Raw genomic sequence first — 20,195 nt, forward strand, 5'->3', positions numbered from 1 at the left:
TACGATGGAAGGTTGAAGGTGCAGATGAAAGAGGTGTGGAATAAAAGCACATAGAACAGATAGGTACATATCAAGTGGAAGAAGGTACACTTCAGAAAGCATCAGAATATTTCATTTACATCTTTAAGATCTTTAGAAACAACAGCACAAGCATCACTGTAGATGAAGATTTAAGCGTATTTTAAAATGTCTATTTGAAAATAAATGAGTTTCCCTATAAATCTGCCAACACTGAAGCATGGGAACGTTTCTGGAGATAACAAGACATGTTGGGAGAACAACTGACATAACCGAAAGAGAAGGCAAACTCCACAAATGGAAATGCTTTAACACTCCTTGGGACAAATCATTCATATATTTTTCTTGAATATTTTAGTTGGTCTACTAAAAGCATTGTATCTTCCCAAGGAAAGCAAAAATCTTCTTGCAGATGAGAAGCACACCATGGAAAGGGAGAGGAAGTTCACAGCATGGGGCAGAAACAAGCTCTGCAAAGCTCTAAAAGCCTTCTAACATGCCTGTGCAGATGGAATAATTCCCAAACTTCTATTCAGAGATTCAGGTTACAAGGCCTATCTCCGAGACATCCATGCAACATATTTTTCTGCTGGACTCTTTTACAGCTGGGAGGTATCCTTTACATTCTGTATGACTTGAAATCACAAGGGGAAGAAGCTATCAAAAATCAGCAGCAAATGTTCTAATAAACTTATAGAAAATTACAAGCAGATGTGTTGTTACTGAACCGCAGCATACACGAGCATATGCATGCTCCCTCTTTTGTTTTATTCTTTTGTGTTAGAAACTCCCAAGACATCTTCCAACTTGCCCTCAATCATAATACAAAAATCAACCAACGCTGTAACATTTAATTATGGAGAAAAATCTGTTATTCATCTTCAATACATAGCAGAGATCTTTTCAGTGTTCACTTCTTATAAGTGGAAAGATGAAAGTGATCCAAAAGTGATAATTCAGAAGGTGTTGTTTTTTTTTCTTGCCTTATCAAAGCTGGACAGGGCTGAAAATCCCTGAATGTTACTTCAGTAAATTGATAGTAAATTCAATTTGCTCAAGCTTTAGCAGTCTATTTCTAGAATCAAAAAGAATCCTAAAATGCCCATCCAAATAATGTAACTGAGACACTATTTTGTCTACCATTTGTCAATCTGCAGACTATATTACAGGAGCATCGAACCTCAAAATGCTGTAAATGAAAAGCATCTATCCCTTCTCCATTTATCCACAACTTGAGCTTCACACCTGAACAGACTGTGAAAGACACACATTTGAGAACAACTCATATAAGAAAACTTCTCATGTTTAAAAAAAATAAATCATTTTAAGGTATAAAGTACAGTTTAATGGGTAGGACAAAAAATGTTGATCTGAGCTACAGAAAGGGAGATTTACTTTATCTGGAAGAAAAACTTCTGAATTATAAGAATTAACTTGTGTCAACAGGAGGTACAATATCTACAACAGCAGTCAGGAACAACACAGATATTGTTCATCTCTTCTCTGAGGCTATGTGCTAGATTAGATGTCCACTTGATATCTCTCCACCCAGATTCTATGAATCCTTAACAACAGAAAAACTAATTAAAAAAAAAAAAAGAATTAGAACAAATACTAAAGCGCTTTAAGGAAAAACTTTGGAGTTACTTTCCCTCTACCAGCTATTTATTGGCAATCACAAGAGCATCTTTGTCCTATGAGGTGTATACAAAGTCATCTGCATCATGACCAGGAATCAAACAAGAAAGATTCAAAACCTATCCCCCATAAGAAATGCAGTTCATATGGAATAATTTTGAGATCTCCTGGGCTGAAGTCTTCCAGCTTGTTTTTAAATCATGGGCTTGGTCAAGTATCAACTGCAAAACACAACTTGACTTCCCAAGTAAACTGACAACTAAGAACTTTGTGAGGTTCTCATATCATCTTTCCCTGTTGAATCCTTGGAGAACACAGCACTTTCAGGATCTGGGAAACCAACAAATGCTTTGAGAATAATTTAATATTAAGATTTTGCTTGTAATTAAAATTTCATTTTATAGCATCAAAATGGTTCAAGAAACAGAATTCCTTACACTGCAATTCTAACAATACAACTGTGCCAGGCCTAAAACTGCTATTCATTTAAGAAGGACTCCAGAGAATATTTTGCAGTACAGGAAGAAAAATATATTAATCAATTATTAAGTTTATTTGGGGAGTGGAAAAGGAGGTAATCTTTAGAAAGTTTCTCATACAGAGCAAGAACTGCACTTTTCCAGTGACTTTGTTTTGGGTTTTCTTCTTTACCGTAAGCACAGACGAACCCATTTCCTGCCCAGTCTGGGTTGCACACTTGTAACCTAACATTTCACAATGTTATGTCATGCAATTTACTGATGTTAGTAACTTATTCTGAGATTTCTGAAAAGGCTTTATGAGGACAATTGAACGTGTTACTTGTGCATCGTAGTCCACTCAATTCTGGATTAAAGGACAATTTTATCATCACTTTAATGACCAGTCAAGCCTGAAATCAGAGCGCAAGAAACAGAAGAGATTTAGTCACAATCTCATACTTCTCTACTCGAGAGAATTTTACTTTATCCACATCTTCTCCAGGGTTGCACAATTTGCCTTTTATTTGTAAGAGTTTATGGTATAGGAATCAATTTTCTGTTCACTTCTATTTAAATTTCACGTTCAGAAAACACCATATTTCATCTTCAGCTGTTTATTAAAGTTGCCCTCTGCCAGGATCTGATAAAACAAAGTTAATAAATAAAACTGCTTAAGAAGTTTACTGATAAAATTCATTACTGTAATTCTATGACCTGAACCACTGCTTTAATGACCTCTCAAAAAAAAAAAAAAAATAATCACAAATTAAAAAAAGTATGACTGAACACGGAACTAGAATTGCATATACCTACATCTTTGACTTTCTGTTGCATCAATAATAGAGCAGTAAAGTTTTGAAATATCTGAAGTGAATGGCTCATTAATTTTTCACCTTAAGCTTAATGGAAATTTGACAAACAGTTTTATGCTGAGAATAGAAACTCCAAGAAAGACTTCATAGCACAGTATGAGAATAAATTATGGTGTAAAGGACAGAGTGAAGTGTGTTTGGTCAAATAAGATGGCTCTGTCGCTCATTTGCCTGGAGCGAGCAGTTAGTTCAATGCATGTCTGTGAAAGAGGTATTCTTCCACTTCAGCATTCCTAGCATGTTTTCTGTGCTGCCCTTTGTAAACCATGTATTAACCATGATCAAAACAAAGATGTAAGAACTGACATATCTCAGATATTTGTACAGTTTGTACTTTGAATGTATACACCCTCACACAACTGCACTTACGCCTTCGGCAGCTGTTAAGTTTCCACTGGATCTCATGAAGCTAGTCACAATTTCTTTTTTCTCTATATAGTTAACCTATGGTTTTGCTGACCTACATCTAGCCCCATGCCAAGACTGAAAGCATTAGACAGTGCTTGCTACAGCGAGACTCCATCAGCTGATTGGTGACTCTAGGTCTTAAACCCACATTGCTACTATTAATAATAATAATTCTGCTATGCAGGAGCTATTTCACTGTATCTTCAGTTACTGATGTTTACCAATATGTCCATAAGCAATACAATAATAAAGTCAAGATTCTCACATTACAAAAAAGCAGTCAACAACACTTCTAGTTAATCTTGCTAGAAAAGGCTTGCACTGTCACACTGGTTAATTAGACAACAGAGATTGAAAATTCTTGTTGGTTTTTTTGTTTGCTTGTTTGTTTGTGTTTTTTTTTTGTTTGTTTGTTTTTTTGCACCTTGATCTTCCAATGAATAGCTCCACAACGTAACATTCTTTTAAGGCAACTCTTATTGACTTCCTATTTACTTTTCACTGGCCTTATTAGCAATAGTGCAGTCATACCAAATTGCAGATTTGTTTCAAGAAGATTCTTTGAATTCAGATCCAGTCTAATCTCCAATATAAAATTGTTCCTATCTGCTACAATTTTCAAAATCACTGAGCAGAGTAAGATGTACATTTTTACTTCTTAAAGGCACTATTAGAACACTGTACTAATAAATTGTTCTAATAAATTATTTTCATCTGTCCCTTTTTGCTTTAAATTGATATAGTGAGAATGCTTATTCAGACCAAAATTGTTGCTCTCCAAGCACTTTGGCAATGAAAACACTGTGAAAATAATACATCTTCTCAACATTTGGATGTCAAAGTCAAACATGTTGTTTTCTGTACATAAAGACTATTGCATAACTCTTCTTTCATCTTTCTAAAGCAAATAATATTCTGTGGAGTCAGAGTATTCTGACTGCTGTGTACTAAAAATCTTGCTGATCACCCTACGATGCTCAAAATGTTTTTCATTAATAGGAGGGAGAATAACTTAGCTTAAATACTTGGACAGTATCTTGCTAAGTATGGTTGGGAATAACTTGTTGAGGAACAAATTATTCAAGAAAAGAGCACAATCTTGAGTAGAAGTCCTTGGAATAGAAGTGATAATAATCGTTTTCCTGTTACATCTTTAATCAGCTCTCTGCGTTGTGAAAGTTTGTCAGTTTAGAAGTTCACTGCTTCACTAGTCATTAGCATTATAGGAACAGAAAAACATTTGCTTCTCTTGTGTTTAAAAGCAAACTAACTAACCAACCCAAGGATTTTAACAGCAGCCACCAGTCAGGACTTTCCAAGCAGTTGTACAGGACATCAAGTATGAGACTGTCATGATATCAGCTGGGATACAGTTAATTTTCTTTGTAGATATTTCATTTTGATGTATGATGCAGCAGTTTGGATTTTTGATTAAAACTGTGGTGACAACACACTGACAGTAAGTAGTTACAGAGTACTGCTTGCACAGAGCTCTGAATTTTGCTGATCCTTGTGGTGCCCTGCCAGTGAGGGATTGGCAACCACAAGGAGCTGGAGAGGGCTGATCCAACTGGCCTAAGAGACATCCCATGCCATTTGACATCATGCTCAGCAATAAAAGCTGGGGGAAAACAAGGAGGAAGTGGATGACTTCTGAAGTGACGGCATTTATCCTGCCAAGAAAACATTACACACAATGATCCCAGCTTGCCTGGAAGTAGCTGAACATCTGCCCACCAATGGGAAGCAGTGAATGAGTTCTTGTTTTGCTTTGCTTGCATGCACAGCTTTTGCTTTACCCAGTAAACCAGCTTTATCTCTACCCGTGAGTTTTCACACTTTTACCTTTGTGATGCTCTCCTCATCCCAGCTGAGGAGAGCGAAAGAGTGGCCTAAAAATTGCACTCTCCTGTCTCAGAACAAATCACTTTGCCTTAATGTCTGCTTAACATATTTTAAAAGTACTGTCAGTCTCATTTCTTTTTAAGATAAGTGGAATACAAAGCAACACATTTATTTTGTAGTAGCAAAACCGCTTTGACACATTGACGCAAAAACATCCAATTATTGCATTTCTCTTCTAAAAAAATTTTATAGCAACAATACAAAAAAAAAAAAAAAAAACAAACTTTTCACAGCGCTCTCATCACTTTGAATATCCTTTTCCACTTTGCTTGTTTTAATGACTAATAATTAAAATGACAAGAACTAGACAAAAAAAAAAAAGCTGAATTAATGTTTCCTTTAGACCCAGTGACATGGAAGTAAAATTTTTCCTATTACATATCCTACACTAAGTTGCGAAAAGGGAAGAGCAATTTCTCTATAGATTAAACATAGCTGATATATATTTTAATGTCCTAGTAACAACATAATATAGCAGGGGAGAAAAATTATAAATATTGAATATCAGATACATTTATTTAATAAATCATTCCCTTTAGGTAAAACTCCAGCATACCTGCAAGTCTGTTTCAAATGCCCTTATCTGTTCCCAGAAAATACTTCCCAGATTATTGTCTGTACTGTGATCTTAAATTAGAATTTGGTAAGTGTTGTATGTCCACGTGAGCACAAGGGAGCACAAATCAAACTGATGTACTAAGCTTGACAGCAGTAGCTTGACTGGGAATGAACACAGCAAATGCACGGTTCCTCACTTTGGATCATTCCCCTTAGTACTTTTTGTAAGCAAGAATTTTGAAAACATCAAAATATACGACTAAGGTACTACGTAAGTAGCACAAAACTCTTCCCACACTTAATAGTTTATACTATAGTTTATAGAGACACTTTACTCCTTAACAGGATTAACTGACGTTCACTTCCATATCTTTGCCTGATTCAAGATAAGTAGTTAATGTTTCTTTTAAAAAATAACTTTACAATACTTTTTACAACTGCAGTATCATAGTCTAGCTAGAACTTGCACAGTTTTTGATGCTGATTTCCTTTTCCTGCCTGGCAGCAGTTCATAGTGAGGAAAGCAGTAATTACAATAATGCAACAGCTCTGGTCTTCAGAGTGAGCCAACAGCTTTTCTCTAGTTCACAGCTAGATACAATAATTGGCAAGTAACAAGTTCTCTTGGGTTTTTTGAAAGACTGACAGTTGCAAGAATGAGAATAGGGAATGACTGGTATCAGTCAGTTTATTTTGTTTGCACAGCAGTATCAGTATAACCAAAAATTCTTCTCACCCCTGCAAAAAGGATCCAGGTAGCCTCCAAGCATGAGTATCAAGTCATGCAAACAGGCACAAAAGAGCCTGCTTCCTTTCCTACATGAATTATATTTCCTGTAAAGCATTCCAAGACATATGCAATTTCTGTCTCACTCAAAAGTTAATGGGTTGGCCCATTAACTCGTTCCTTCATGAACAAATCTTGTTCTTCTGTACTGATGATGGCCACTATGTAGGAGAAATAAACAACAAATACAGGAACAAGAGACTGACACGGATTTCCTTCCCTCCAGTGATGATCAAGACTATAAATAGTAAAATAACTCCTGCTTAATGTGAAGTATGTTTGCATCAGCTAGCCTATTCATCAGGTTACATATGCTATCCTGAAAACGACTGTTCTGGATAAAAACAAGCATGACGTCCAGCTTACACATAATAATGAGATTTATTATTACTAAAAATAATAAAAGTCCTATAACATTCTATAAGAGATGAATGGAAATAGAAAATCTCTAAGAAAATACTGAAGGTGACTTGTCTAGGATACCAATTACTTTCTTCATAGCATATAAGTAACATTGCAATGATTCATAACCACATCTTGTCTATATATTTGGTCAATAACATAAAAGTGTACGCATTACCTGTAGTACACTATGCTTCTCTTACAGTAAGATATATCTGTAATTTATTCTTCCATATTTGAAACTATGTGAAATCATGTTTTGGCTTCGGTTTTTTACAATATACGTGGTCGTTAAAGGGTTCTGAAGTCTCCCCTTTTTCTCGTAGATTGCTACCCTTTCTTCTCACACAGTACTGTCATAGCTTGTACCAACACAGTTGTATCAGTAGCCACACTATGACCAAAATCAACAAACTTTCTTAAAGTTCTGTTAGAACAGTTCCCTAACCTGTATCACAGCAGTCCTCTCAACAGATAAATCACAAATGTAGGAGGCAACCTGGGACAATGAGGTAGACAGGGTGAAAGGATTTTCTCCAACAGTTGTCTCCCAAGGCCTCATATTGTCAAATCATAATTACAGAGGATACTCTTGACCTCTGGGCATAAAGACAATGTTAGAATCATAGACTGGTTTCGATTGGAAGGGACCTTTAAGATCATGTGGTTCCAATCCCCTGCTATAGGCAGGTAGACTTCCTTCTAGAACAGGTTGCTCAAAGCCCCATCCAGCCTGGCCTCAAATGCTTCCAGGGAGGGGGCATTCAGAACCTCACTAGGCAACTTGTTCCTGTGTATCACCGCCCTCAGAGTAAAGAATTTCTTCCTAATATCTATCCTAAATCTACTCTCTTCCAGTTTAAAGCCGTTTTCTCATATCCTGTCATTACATGACCTCCTAAAAAGTCCCTTCCCAGCTTTCCTTTAGGCTTCCTTCAGGTACTAGTAGGCTGTTATAAGGCCTCCTCAGAAGCCTTCTCTTCTACAAGCTGAAGAGCCCCATTCATTCATAACTGTAGATATTCAGTTAGCATTTAACTTTTGAAAAAAAAAAAAAATCACTAAGACAAATCCCCTTACTTTCTCTTTTGAGTGCCATCTGTTAGGCTTCTCCTTAGAGAAATTAGCACATTTCCATACTGGCACTCTGAACCGTAAATATGGCATCATCTGTAAAGTTATGAAAAAAAGTCCCTTCTGGAAAAGATAATAGCATCATATAAAATTACCAGAAAAGATTGAATTATATGTGGAGAGTATTGTATAGATATTACATGAAGGCTCTTTTGGCCCCTGAAAGGCCTACAAAAGCAGAACCACAGAGCAGTTGAAGCTGAACGATCCTGTGTACATGTTAATGCCAAGCAATCTGGTAAATTTAGGATAAATTTCTTCCCACCCATATTCAAAACCCAAAATCTTAAACCTGTTCACATCTCATATCTGTTTTAACCCATCACTGTTAAATCCTATAGTCTCCACTCAGTAGAACCATAAATGCCTCCAGGAAGCAGAGAGAACATTTATCTCCATCTTCAATAGAATTGAATCAAACAAAGAAAATCCTCACATGGAATAAATACTATTCCTTGACTCTGAATGCTGTATTTGCGCTTAGACTCACCCCAGACCTCTTCAATAGGAAAGTATTACTCTCCCACATCACTCTACCACTGTTGTAAATCTCATTCAGCACTTATTTCAAAACACATTTGAAAATCTAACTCTAACACTGCCTCTATTCTGATTCTATTACATTTTGGTCACAATTCAGTTCATAGATTTTTGCCTGAATTTACAGATGGATAAAATTCAGTAATAGCTTACTGACTTCACAGTAGATAATAGATGTCCTTGACCCCTTCATACTGATAGGCAAAAGCACAGACAAATATACAGATGTATGGTTGAATGCAAGAAGCCAAAGAATACAAATAGAAAAACACATGGAATAACTACAACAGGTTAAAGGAGTGATTTTCATAAAAGCAATGTGTGAAAAGGAATCAACACTGCCTATGTTATGTCATCTCTTTCTCAACACTGGCAGTAGTAAACCCAAGGGCTGCTCTGAAAGTCACATCTCCTATTTTATTACATTGGCCCAAGATACCAGAAGTGGATGCTAGTGGTGTGACAGAAGGAGCTGAACCTTCCCACCAACATTCACTTAAACTTGGAAATGTGAATGAAGGAAAAGGTATGTATTTGAATTCCTCCATGTGGAAAAAAAAATTGACATTCATGAATGCCTGCTGAACGTTTATGGAGACCAAACATGGATGCTAATGTGAGGCAGTGGGTGGTGTGTTTCAGCAGTGGAAACATCGATGTGAAAGGCGAGCCGTGTTCCATATGGCCGTGCACAGTTGTCGCACAACAAAATGAAGAGCATCTTGATCAGCTCATCCTTGCAAATCAGCTAATGGGTATGACTATGTTGAAAAAGAGTGTTTTGTAGCTGAAAATTTTCACTATCAAATAGTGTTGTTGTGCTCTTTGTATATGTTGTAGCTTCAGTGGAAATAAATAGGAGGCATTATTTTCAGAGTGATCTATGTAGATGCTGTATTTGAAAATTCCATTGGCACCATCTCATTAAAGTGACAGCCTGTACAGTACAATTCTTTACTGTTACAAGTACTGTATTTTATATATGTGTATACAAGCTAGAATCCACAGTTTTGTAATTAACTATTTCATGCCAATAGATTTGTAAGAAGAAAGTTGAAATTTGTCCTCAAATATGTTTTCTGCTCAGAAAAAAAATATTTATAAGTGGACAAATATTATTTTCCTATGCTAACAACATTTCATTCTCAAAAATATTATGTTGTATGAGATCACTTAAGTCAGTAAGTCAGAACTGACTGAACAGTATAGCTCTCCATTGCTCTTCATTATAAGGACAAAATTCAAGTATTTCTTCACATGATTTCAGGTTACCAATACGTAATTTCATTTTATTGACTGCAGTTCAACTTCAGTACACAAGCCTAATATTTAAGTAATAGCAGAACAGAAAGCAAGAATACTATTTTAGTCCGTAGACGCACTTGATTTTTTTATTGTGTCATTATTTTGCATGTGGATTTTACACAAGCATCAATATCACCATTATGTGGAAAGACATTAAACACTGTGAAACAAGTGGAAACTTACTAGATTAAAAAAAAAAGCACAAGGTACTGTATTTATTACAAATATATTTTAACTAAAATTAAATTTTAGTTAATTTCAGCTTAATTTCATGAAACAATTCTAAGTCCTTTTTTCCTCTAAAATGACCAAAGAGGTAGCCAAGGACAAAGCACAGAGAGGGCATTTGAAAGATATTCAATTACTTTGTTGACAGTCACAGCCATCCCAGCCACTAATGTTGAGTAAATTGTCACAAGCAGCTTCTGAGGAGGTGGTAAACGCATTTTAATTAAGCAGATGCATATATAAAAGACTGCGTGTTGACATTGCAATGATTTGAGAGGAAAGAGAAATGAGAGAAAGAAGAGTTTTCTTAAAAAAAAAAGTCTGCCCACCTATTTAATTCAGTTGTCATTAGAAGTCAATCTTAAGGGTGGCAGTTGAAAAAGTGGCACTGACTCTTGAGAAGCATTAGAGGGTTGAGAGGGAACACAGAAAATGAAAACTTGAAACAATCAATCACTCAAATTATTAAATATATTAGTAAGAACTTGCTACAAGATAATATTCATCTTACTTACAGAATCCTCTTCTGTTTCTAATTAGACAGTACAGGACCTGGATTAATGATACTTCAAGTACCTATGGACTTAAATAACTTAATCACAACATTACATTTTGAGTTATGTATGCAAACTCGATTGTTTAAATAATAATTTTGTCATCAGAGCTTATTGAGCAGAAGGTACTTAGTTTAATAAGATCTTAGATTCATTGGGTTAATTATACTTCCTTTTAAAAAATCTATTCAATAATTTTCTGTCTCACACTGTAAGAAAATAGATATTTCAAAGCTTGTTTTTTGTTCAACTCTAGATCAAGTCTGAAGAAATAAAAGAAGCCAGAAACAAGCCTATTTAAAATCTAATGAAAACTGGTGCTTTTTTCTGCTGCTAGTTGGAAGTATGCTTGCTGTTGTTGGTTCCCTGTAGTCTGGCAAACTCACTGCAAATAAAACTAATTTTCTTTTGTTCCTATGATGTCTTAGCTCAATATAAAACTCTACAAACACACCACACACACACACACACACGCTCAATTTTTTTTTTTTTTCCAAAGCTGCAACTATTAATGTGGTTTCTTAAGAAAATATACATAATGTACAGGGTTGATTTCATAAAATCATTCCATTTAGATTCAAAGATTCTTAAGTCAATCTGCAGTTTCCTACATGCATAGGAAAAATATTTATTTTGAAGAAATAAATCACTTTACATGAGCCCGGTAGAATCTGCGTTAGGTGTCTGGGCACCCAATAAGTCAGTGTTCTTCAAGGAATATTTCCAAAATGATTCATCGGGCAACAGAAGCAACTGATGCTGAGTCTGTTATGCATTCTTATCCAACACTGTACTTCAAAAAGCTTTAAAATACCTGACTGAAGTGTAAGAAGTCCTGCATGCAATAGACAAATTCTATACTAAATTCCCCTTAACCCAACTCCGAATCACAGACACATGATATCTTTTGCACAAGCTGCCATAACCCTATTTTCTTTACAGAACAAAACTCATTTCATTAAGGTCAGATAGCTTGACATCTTCAACAATGTTAAGCTACAGCTGAATTACAATATGCAGCCTAGGGCTGGAAATTCTTCAGTCCAGAAAAGTAAATAGTCCACAGAATAATCAGGAGATTGAAATAATTCAGATGAATTTCTGAACCTGGGAGTGCCTCTTCAGAGCAACTTTTATTTATCTAAATCCCTCATTAGCTTTAATGCCATTCTGTGTGGTTCTCTATCAAGGATACTTTCATCCATGGTGCTTCCTGTCTGTATACAATTTAGAAAGAACAGCAAAAGCAATTTCAGAGGTTTGACTGAGGTTAGCAGATGTAGCTACCCTAAATGGAATACACATGGAATTGACAACCAGAGGGTATTTATTTCAAATGCAAAATTGTAGAAGAACTCACTGAGAGGCACTGCAGAAGCAACTTTTTATGACCAAATGCAATTCTAAAGTACATCTGCAATTGGTTATGAGCTTTTTAGCACAATTATTTAGCTTAGATTATTTATAAAGTCAGTCTTGCCATCTTAATTGCATTGTTGTGTCCTAAAATTTTACAGAAATATTCCGATTAAGCAGTCTACATGTATCTTGAAATGGCAAAAGGAAATTAAACAACAGATACAGTGTTGATTATTTATCATGATATTTTGGTAATTAAGCATGATGCACAACCTTATCTTAAACAGTTAAATAACATACGGGACTTAGATAAAACAGAGTTACTACATACTAGTATCTTCATTGTTACTTTTGTGGTCAAGAACTACTCTACATTTCTCATAAACAGATGGAGTTACTCAGTGAATGGTTTACAGATAACAAACAGCAGCAATAGCTAAATGGAAAGCAAGGTCAGGTGTTCAAACATCCCGACACAACTTAGCAATATCAGTCTCTAGAGCTGCTCATTCCTAAAGCAAGGGACTCAGTTATCTTGTTACAGCTATGCACTACTACCGGCTATAGTATAACCTCTAGTTGGAAATGGTAATCTTAGTTGCATGCAGCTCATGAGGCAGAGGCCATTACCTTAGTTCATCATTTCAGAATACAGCACATAATTTACTGAAAAACAACTTATAGATATTTTCTGCATGTACTAAAGAAATCAGAAGTATAAAACACAAGTAACATAGATATTAACAAAAATTTATTGCTCCTGCTTTAGGAAATCACTGCAGATATTTGTCTACGCAAAGTAAATATATGGATTTGTAAAATTCTTCAGCTCTAGAAAGGCATTAACTTTCTCTTCAAAACAGCACTAAATTTCATTAACTATACAAGTAAATATAGATTAAAGTAGCAGGTGTATCAGGGAAAAACTTGCTAGTTTTTCAAGGAACACTCCTGCTGACAGCAGTACATGATTCTCTTTGAAATAACTGAAAAGCTTTGTTACAATAAATAACAAGAAATGGACAATAAATAACAAAATGTCAGTTTGGAAAGACAGACTAAGATGAGTCTGTCTTTGCTAATGTCTTCAAAATGCTTTCTAGAAAAATTTTAAACACACAAGCTATATAAGGAAGGGTACAGATGAGCTTACATTTTGCCTACTTTAACAGAAACTAATTTAGACAGAAGTTGTACTATTAACAGAACCAAAGAAGTTTGTTGGGTGTTACAGATTACTAACCGTACTTGATGAACTATTGTAGACCCCATGAAAGAGTGGACAGATAGATAAGTACAGTCTGAAATACTTTACACTACTAGCAGTGAAATATGCCTCTGTAAAAAATAAGCCAGCTATATATTAAATCTTGTTTGAGTATTAGATTAAAAAATAAAAGCAAATATTGCTACAGGGATGTTTATTAACACCTTGTCCAAAGGAGAAAGAGTGGGTTCCCTCTGTCTTTCAGTTCAATGTCATTAAGCCTTACCATGTAGTATGAAAATAAGAAACAGCACCTAATTTAAAGAGAATAGAGTTTCTGTATGATAATAAAGAATAAAATGTTAAGAGAGTCAATGACAGCTGAAAAGGATGTGTGGGCATGCACTGGAAAATTGAATTTATTTTCAAACACCCAACTCCAAAACCTCTTCTGAAATGCTGTTGCACCAGCTACACAAACATGACATTTTTTATCTGTATTCACTTGACATTGCAGTAGTTTAGAAGTGGAAATATTCTGACTGAATTCTGACCCTAAATTCAACAGAAAACTCCCAGAAACTTTAAAATAGCTGGAATTTGAGACTGTTTCTCCAGACTCAGACGCCTCTCTACTATGTTCATTCTTTAAAAGCAATCACAGAAGTTTATTGTAATTCTTAAACTACATAAGAATATTACTCAAGAGATGATGATTATTTTTTTTTTCTCCATTAAAGACAATGAAATATTCTTTGCAAAAGACTGTTTACGCGTAACAAGTTTTCTGGAGCCATAATGTGGGAGTATATAATCTCATAGCTATTTGGACCATAAGAATTCAACATGTATTCGGGTTATTATAAAATGCAAACCATTTTTTCCAGTGAGAATCTAAGGAACTTAATGTATCAGACAAAAGTACTTACAGTAAACAACATGTTCCTTCTAAAAATTGCTTTCTGACTGTAAAGACTCTTTAAAATGAACATACTGTCAATCTAACAGATTTTTTTTAAGAGATTTGAAGGAGTCAGTTCTGCTCTAACCTTTCAAGTGAAGTAGCAACTAACATCAGAAGTTACATTGTAGAACAAAACAATTCACAGTTGCCGATACTCTTTTGGTACAAATATACGTAAAAACACATTCGACTGAAATCTAACTCAACTAATACAGGCAATCAGATGGGATAGAACTCATTTGAAATAATTAAAAGATAAAGAACTATGACAACAAAGAGAAAAATGTTTTTGTCGTCTAGATGCTTTTCAATGAATGTTACGCAAAGTTAGTCTATCCATTTCAAACAGCCCATATAATGGTGTTCATATCAATACAGTGTCTCTCAAGACATATTATTTTGTTCTCAAAAAGAAGTCAATAATACTAAATACCAAAATAAATTTTTTTACTTTTCAATGCAGAGTTTACTTCGTAAACAACGACTGACAAATAGGAAAGGTCAAAACTGAGAAGATTAAGATGACTTCTCAGAAGAAAATCTGTTCTCTCACCATAAAGTTCTCTTTGCCAGTACAAAAATAAGACATTAAATGATAATTCAAAGGAAAATATTGACGTGAAGCACAAGAAAAATATACCATCAGCAAAACATGCAAATCACTGGCTTTATATTCCCTGACATTCTGCCTGACTTCTCTGATATAACTGAAGCTTTCCCTCCACAGGTGTCAAGCATTTCCTTCCTCTTTTTGCTCAAAGTGGCAGAGATGCCATGTGAATAGAATTTCCCTTCTGGTTGAGCACAGTCAGTCTCTGCAATTGAAGCATAACAGCTTCCAGTTGAAAACGATCTAGTGAATGATGCTTAGCTTTTGGAAATTACTCATAGAACATGATGAACAGCCACCAACCTTTATCAGATAAACTGATAGAAGAGTTACTAGCAATTTTAGGACGTGCTCCATAACAATTAGAGCATCTTTATCAAGATTGAGAAGATAGTGTTTAAAGGAATTAGAAGCTGTAACTTATATCAATTTTAATAGACTTTTAAGAAGTGACTCCTCCTACAGAGTATGATACGAAGCACAGTAAGAAAGATGCTAGAACCTGAAATGGAAGTAGGAAAGTTTTAAATGTGTTTTGGAAATATAACAAAAAAATCAATGAATTGAGGAAAATCACCAATTTTAAATTCACAATTGCAATTAAAATTACACAGCATCAGCACTTAGGTTTTGTTGATATAGATGCTGGACTTTTCAACAACAACAACAAAAAATATTTGGAGTACTTTGTCCAATTATGCCCCCCAGTAACAAGAGACATACTGAAGAGAGTCCAATAGAGAGCTACTAAGATGATGAAGGGACTTGGAACACCTTCTAGCTTCTACCATTCTGTGATTTTGTGATATTAAAAAAAATGATAAAAAGAACTAAAAACTCTTTTAATGTAAGAAAGCAGAATGAAGAGTGTACTAACCATGACTGAAGTCAGCATACAATAAATTTGTTTTATATTTATATTCATCACAGTTCATCTGATTTAGCAACAATCTAGTATGCCAATAATAAATGATAGTTGTGAGACTAACAGTATTAGGAGATATAAATCATTATTATGAATTCAGCTAATCTCATCTTCCATGACAGGTAACAAACAGGAAATACATTACAATGAAAGGCATATCCTTCAGCTAAAATAATGTATGTTTAGATTTTCCACATAATCAAACCTGCATTTACTATTAAAATAACAAAACTTATACAGCCTGGAAATGCTTAGATTTTTCTTCAGGAAACAAGTACAGTGCAAAGAAAACAAGGAATATTTCCATTAGAATTTAATTATTATATAAATCACCTGAATGCATCTAAAATTGAACAGGATGGTATGAGAAAATACATATATATGTATACTATGATTTGCCTGATGTCCGATACAAGAGAAGGACAGTTTTGATAGCATTATTAATGGCTTGGCAGAGGGAAGCATATGATATGGACTACTACAAAAATGAATAAAAACATATCTGTATGAATTATTCTGCCTATGAGGGAGATAGTTAAGCCAGAAGAAAACTGTAATATTACCACAGTTTGTATTTCTCTTGGAAAGGTGAATTGTGAAGAATTTCTAGAAAGCCTGAAGAATCTCTGAAGTAAAATTCAGCTACCAGAGAATTCTGGAGACGTTTCAACTGTGCCCATAAAGCCTCTTTTTCTTCTGTCACCAGCCAGCCGTCAAACTTCACCATAGATTCCATTTTTCACTGGTACAGAGTATATCTAACATCAGTGTCTTTTACATCCATCTGACTGGTTAAGCTTCTGAGGAATGCTTTGTTCACCTTATCAAAGGACAGGACAATTCAAAAATACTCATTCACTTTAAAGGAGGAGTATTCTAGTTAACAAGCTTACTCAGCCCAATGGCCAGTGAAAGCATAAGAGGTCTTCTTGCAAATGAACTGAAGCCATCCCAGAGAGGAGAATGGGAATTTTTATCATCAGAATAGTCTCCCAGTCTTCAGATGGAGAGAGTGGAGAGAGAGAGAGAGTTAAGGGAGAATTTGTTCTGAACTCCACTGGGAAGTCTGAGAAAATTTATTGGAGTTTGGTGAGCCCTAGACCACCTACCATAATTTTACTCTTCAAACAATTCAGGCTAGGGCAGGAATGAAATAGTTTTCTCCTAGAGGGTCTCATAAAGCATTTCTAAATGGCTTCCTGTGGATGGAATTATTTTTAACAAGGAGTGTTCCTTTGAAGGTCTTAACAAAAAAGCTCATTACTTAAGTAATACATCAGGCAGATGTAGCAAGATACAATAAGCCAGAAATCTTCCTGTAATTCCAAATATCAATATGAAAGCTACTTGAAAAATTTTGTCAAAATGTCACAGAAATAATCAGAGATTACTACGTGAAAGGGAAACAAATGACTCTCCAAAAAAGCAATTATCTCAATGTAGTGGAGTTTCCAAAAACAGTCCTCGATGTAGTATCATGGGCTACAAGACTTCTGATTATTAACTAGACAAAATTTTCTTTCCCTTTCTGACTAGCATTTCAAAAAGCATTTTTCATCATTAAACTATTTTCTCCACGTTGGTATCTTCTGAAATCAAAAGAAGCCTAAATGTAGTGCCTCCTACATGATCACTTGGATTGTTAAAATTTAAGTTTAAAAAGTATACAAAGTCATAATAATGTGTACTCAAAAGATGAAACAAAGTACAGTAACCTCTTTTGAAGAAGGCTTAATCCTCACAGAAAATAATAGGCTGCACACACAGATGATTTTTATTAAGCATTAGACTATTTCTTTTCCTATCACATCAAGACGATCTAAGACAATTGCCAAGGAAGACTTTTTGAACAGAAGAAAATAATGCTCATCGCTAATCATCAACCAAATATTTTAGATCTTCTGCACACTGTTTTGGGAAAGTGAATTTTGGTGAAGGGAGTAACATCTGGAGAAGTTTCTATGAACAACTTCTCTCTTGAAACAACGTTTCTGTTTGCTTACATTCTATACACTTGAAGGAGAAACAGAGACAGAAAAAAAATTATTTTAATGAATATAAGTCTTGCATAAAAATCATGAAGAACATGACCAAAACACGACACTAAAGTTCAAGAATGAGCTTCTACTAAGATCACAGAGCTTTTGAATTATGAATGACTATAGATTTTTGTAGCTAAAATATCCTTTAAGATTTATGCTACAGTTTGTAAATCTCTTGCAGTATTTCTACATATTTTTAAGATTTGTCTCTCTGTTATAGGACTCGCAATTCAACTTTTCATCTTACAAAGCCAATGGCCAATGAGAGATAACTAAATACTGTCTTAAAGCACTGATTCCTAAATTGGAGTGTCACAGTTCAGGATTACAGGTCCATTCTATAATCAGAGGATAAATCCAAGCTCTCAAAATACAATTACATTCATCTAAGATGAAATTGCCAGAAATTCAAAAACTAAAACTGAAGTTTCATCTTATTGACTAGCTTTAGACTGCTCCTCCTTCTTAAGCCTGTTAAACAAGCTTTTTTTTATGCTTTGATATTTTATACTAATAAAAAAGTATCTAAAAAGCATCAGTAATGTCCAACAATTATAAAACCTTCTTAAAATACATGGAATTTTCCTCTTTTGCATTGTTTTGAGATTTTGTTGTTGTTGTTTGTTTGTTTTTAATTATATAGCAATCAAGTTGCATTTCGAGGCTTCCCCTGGTATTATGAAGCTTACAAGCTAACACCAATATTAAGACTAATCTTAAGTTATAAGAACATCAAAGGCTACTAAGAAATATCAGGCAAACACAGTAATCATTGATACCTACATTTTTGTTGTTACTGAGTTTCTCATTACTCTATTAAAAAAAAACTAAGAATACTCATAAGAAATTATCTAACACTCAAATCATTGAAGTTTAACTCAAAAGTAATCCATTCATCCTATCTTCTCAAGGTCTGTATTTTCTCATTCTGGCAATGTTTTTTCTGTGGATTAGCAGCACACATTACCAGAGATACATTCTGCTTCTTGCCAGAAAAACTCAAAATCTCACCTAATACAGCAGTCTGGGAAGAGAGCAGCAGTAACTGACAAGAGAACAAAGTTTAGTTTTACCTCGCCATTATGCTGCATTAACTGTTAAGAAAATCAAATATTTTATACACTGCATGACTACTGTCCAAGTTTTAAATGCTAAAGGCTTAACACTGTGTGGTTCAGTTCTATCAGAGAATGTAAGACTTTGATGAAAATCTCTTGTAGACCTGCATTAAATCAGGGTTGGTAGAAATAGCACAGTGGACAAGTTGAAAGACTGCTGATGCTTGGAAATCAAGAAAAGAACCTAGACACTTGAAAACATGAGTAGGCCAGCTGTTCTAAAATTAGCCTCCTTGTTATGAGTATTATACTAAATAGGAATAGATTGTCACCACGTGTCAGCTTTAGCTGACATCTGCTGTAAGAAAAAAATACCTCCCAAGTAGATAGCATAGGCATTTGTTCATTATGTACTTTGTAAAGGGTGGTCCCTACAGCACACAACCATAAATAAATATGCAAATCATTATATAACTATTCCAAAACATCTATGACTTCAATGAGGTTTCAAATAACCCAAGAGGCTTCACTCTTTTTTTCAGTAACTCAATAGACCCACCTGTCAAATACACAACATTAGCACATAAGTAGTATTGGAAGTTACACACACTTGCACTAATTGAAATTGAAACAGTTATGAAAGTTTCAAAGGCTTATTCAAATCATTCTCATAGCTTAGTTTTGCAGACAAAAAACATGTCAGATAACAAAAGCATCTGGCAACAAACTGCCTGTTCCTCATTCTGGAAATGTACCCATCACACAGCAAGTGCTGGCTGGCTCCACTGCATGCAGAACTACTCCATAAGGCAGTGAAGAAAGCAGTTCTGTAAGTTGGGGCTGCCTCTTCCACTGACATGTCCTCGATGAGCTTCTTGTGTAACACATTTCTCACAGACATTCTCCCACGTCTGGTCAGTTCTAGCTGCAAACATTTATTTCAGTTCTACTCACCAGACTGTTTTCATTGTTTTAGCAGGGGAGAAAAGCACTTTGCTGCCAAGCTGATACAGTCATTTAAGATAGAAGTCTTGCAACTTTGTACAAGCAACAGTATCTGAACCTACCAAAGAGAAAGGATTTGCTGCATCTACAGTCATACTAAGTATGCTTGGGCAGTATTTCTTCAGTGCCTCATTATATTACTCCTAAAGGCCACCAGTGGAGAGTAACCAAGCAGAGGAAGCCCTTGCATTCGTGGGACACCATTGGGCATGAGA

At 35.0% G+C, this 20,195-nt stretch overlaps 1 protein-coding gene across 2 annotated transcripts in view; it reads right to left on the reverse strand.

Moving 5' to 3' along the window:
• NAALADL2 (N-acetylated alpha-linked acidic dipeptidase like 2) overlaps positions 1-20,195 on the reverse strand; it is a 290,390-nt gene that overhangs the window by 95,053 nt on the left and 175,142 nt on the right. The window lies entirely within an intron of this gene.

Source organism: Meleagris gallopavo, chromosome 11 (assembly GCF_905368555.1).
Source record: "Meleagris gallopavo chromosome 11, MGAL_WU_HG_1.1, whole genome shotgun sequence".
Classification (NCBI taxonomy): Eukaryota; Metazoa; Chordata; class Aves; order Galliformes; family Phasianidae; genus Meleagris; species Meleagris gallopavo.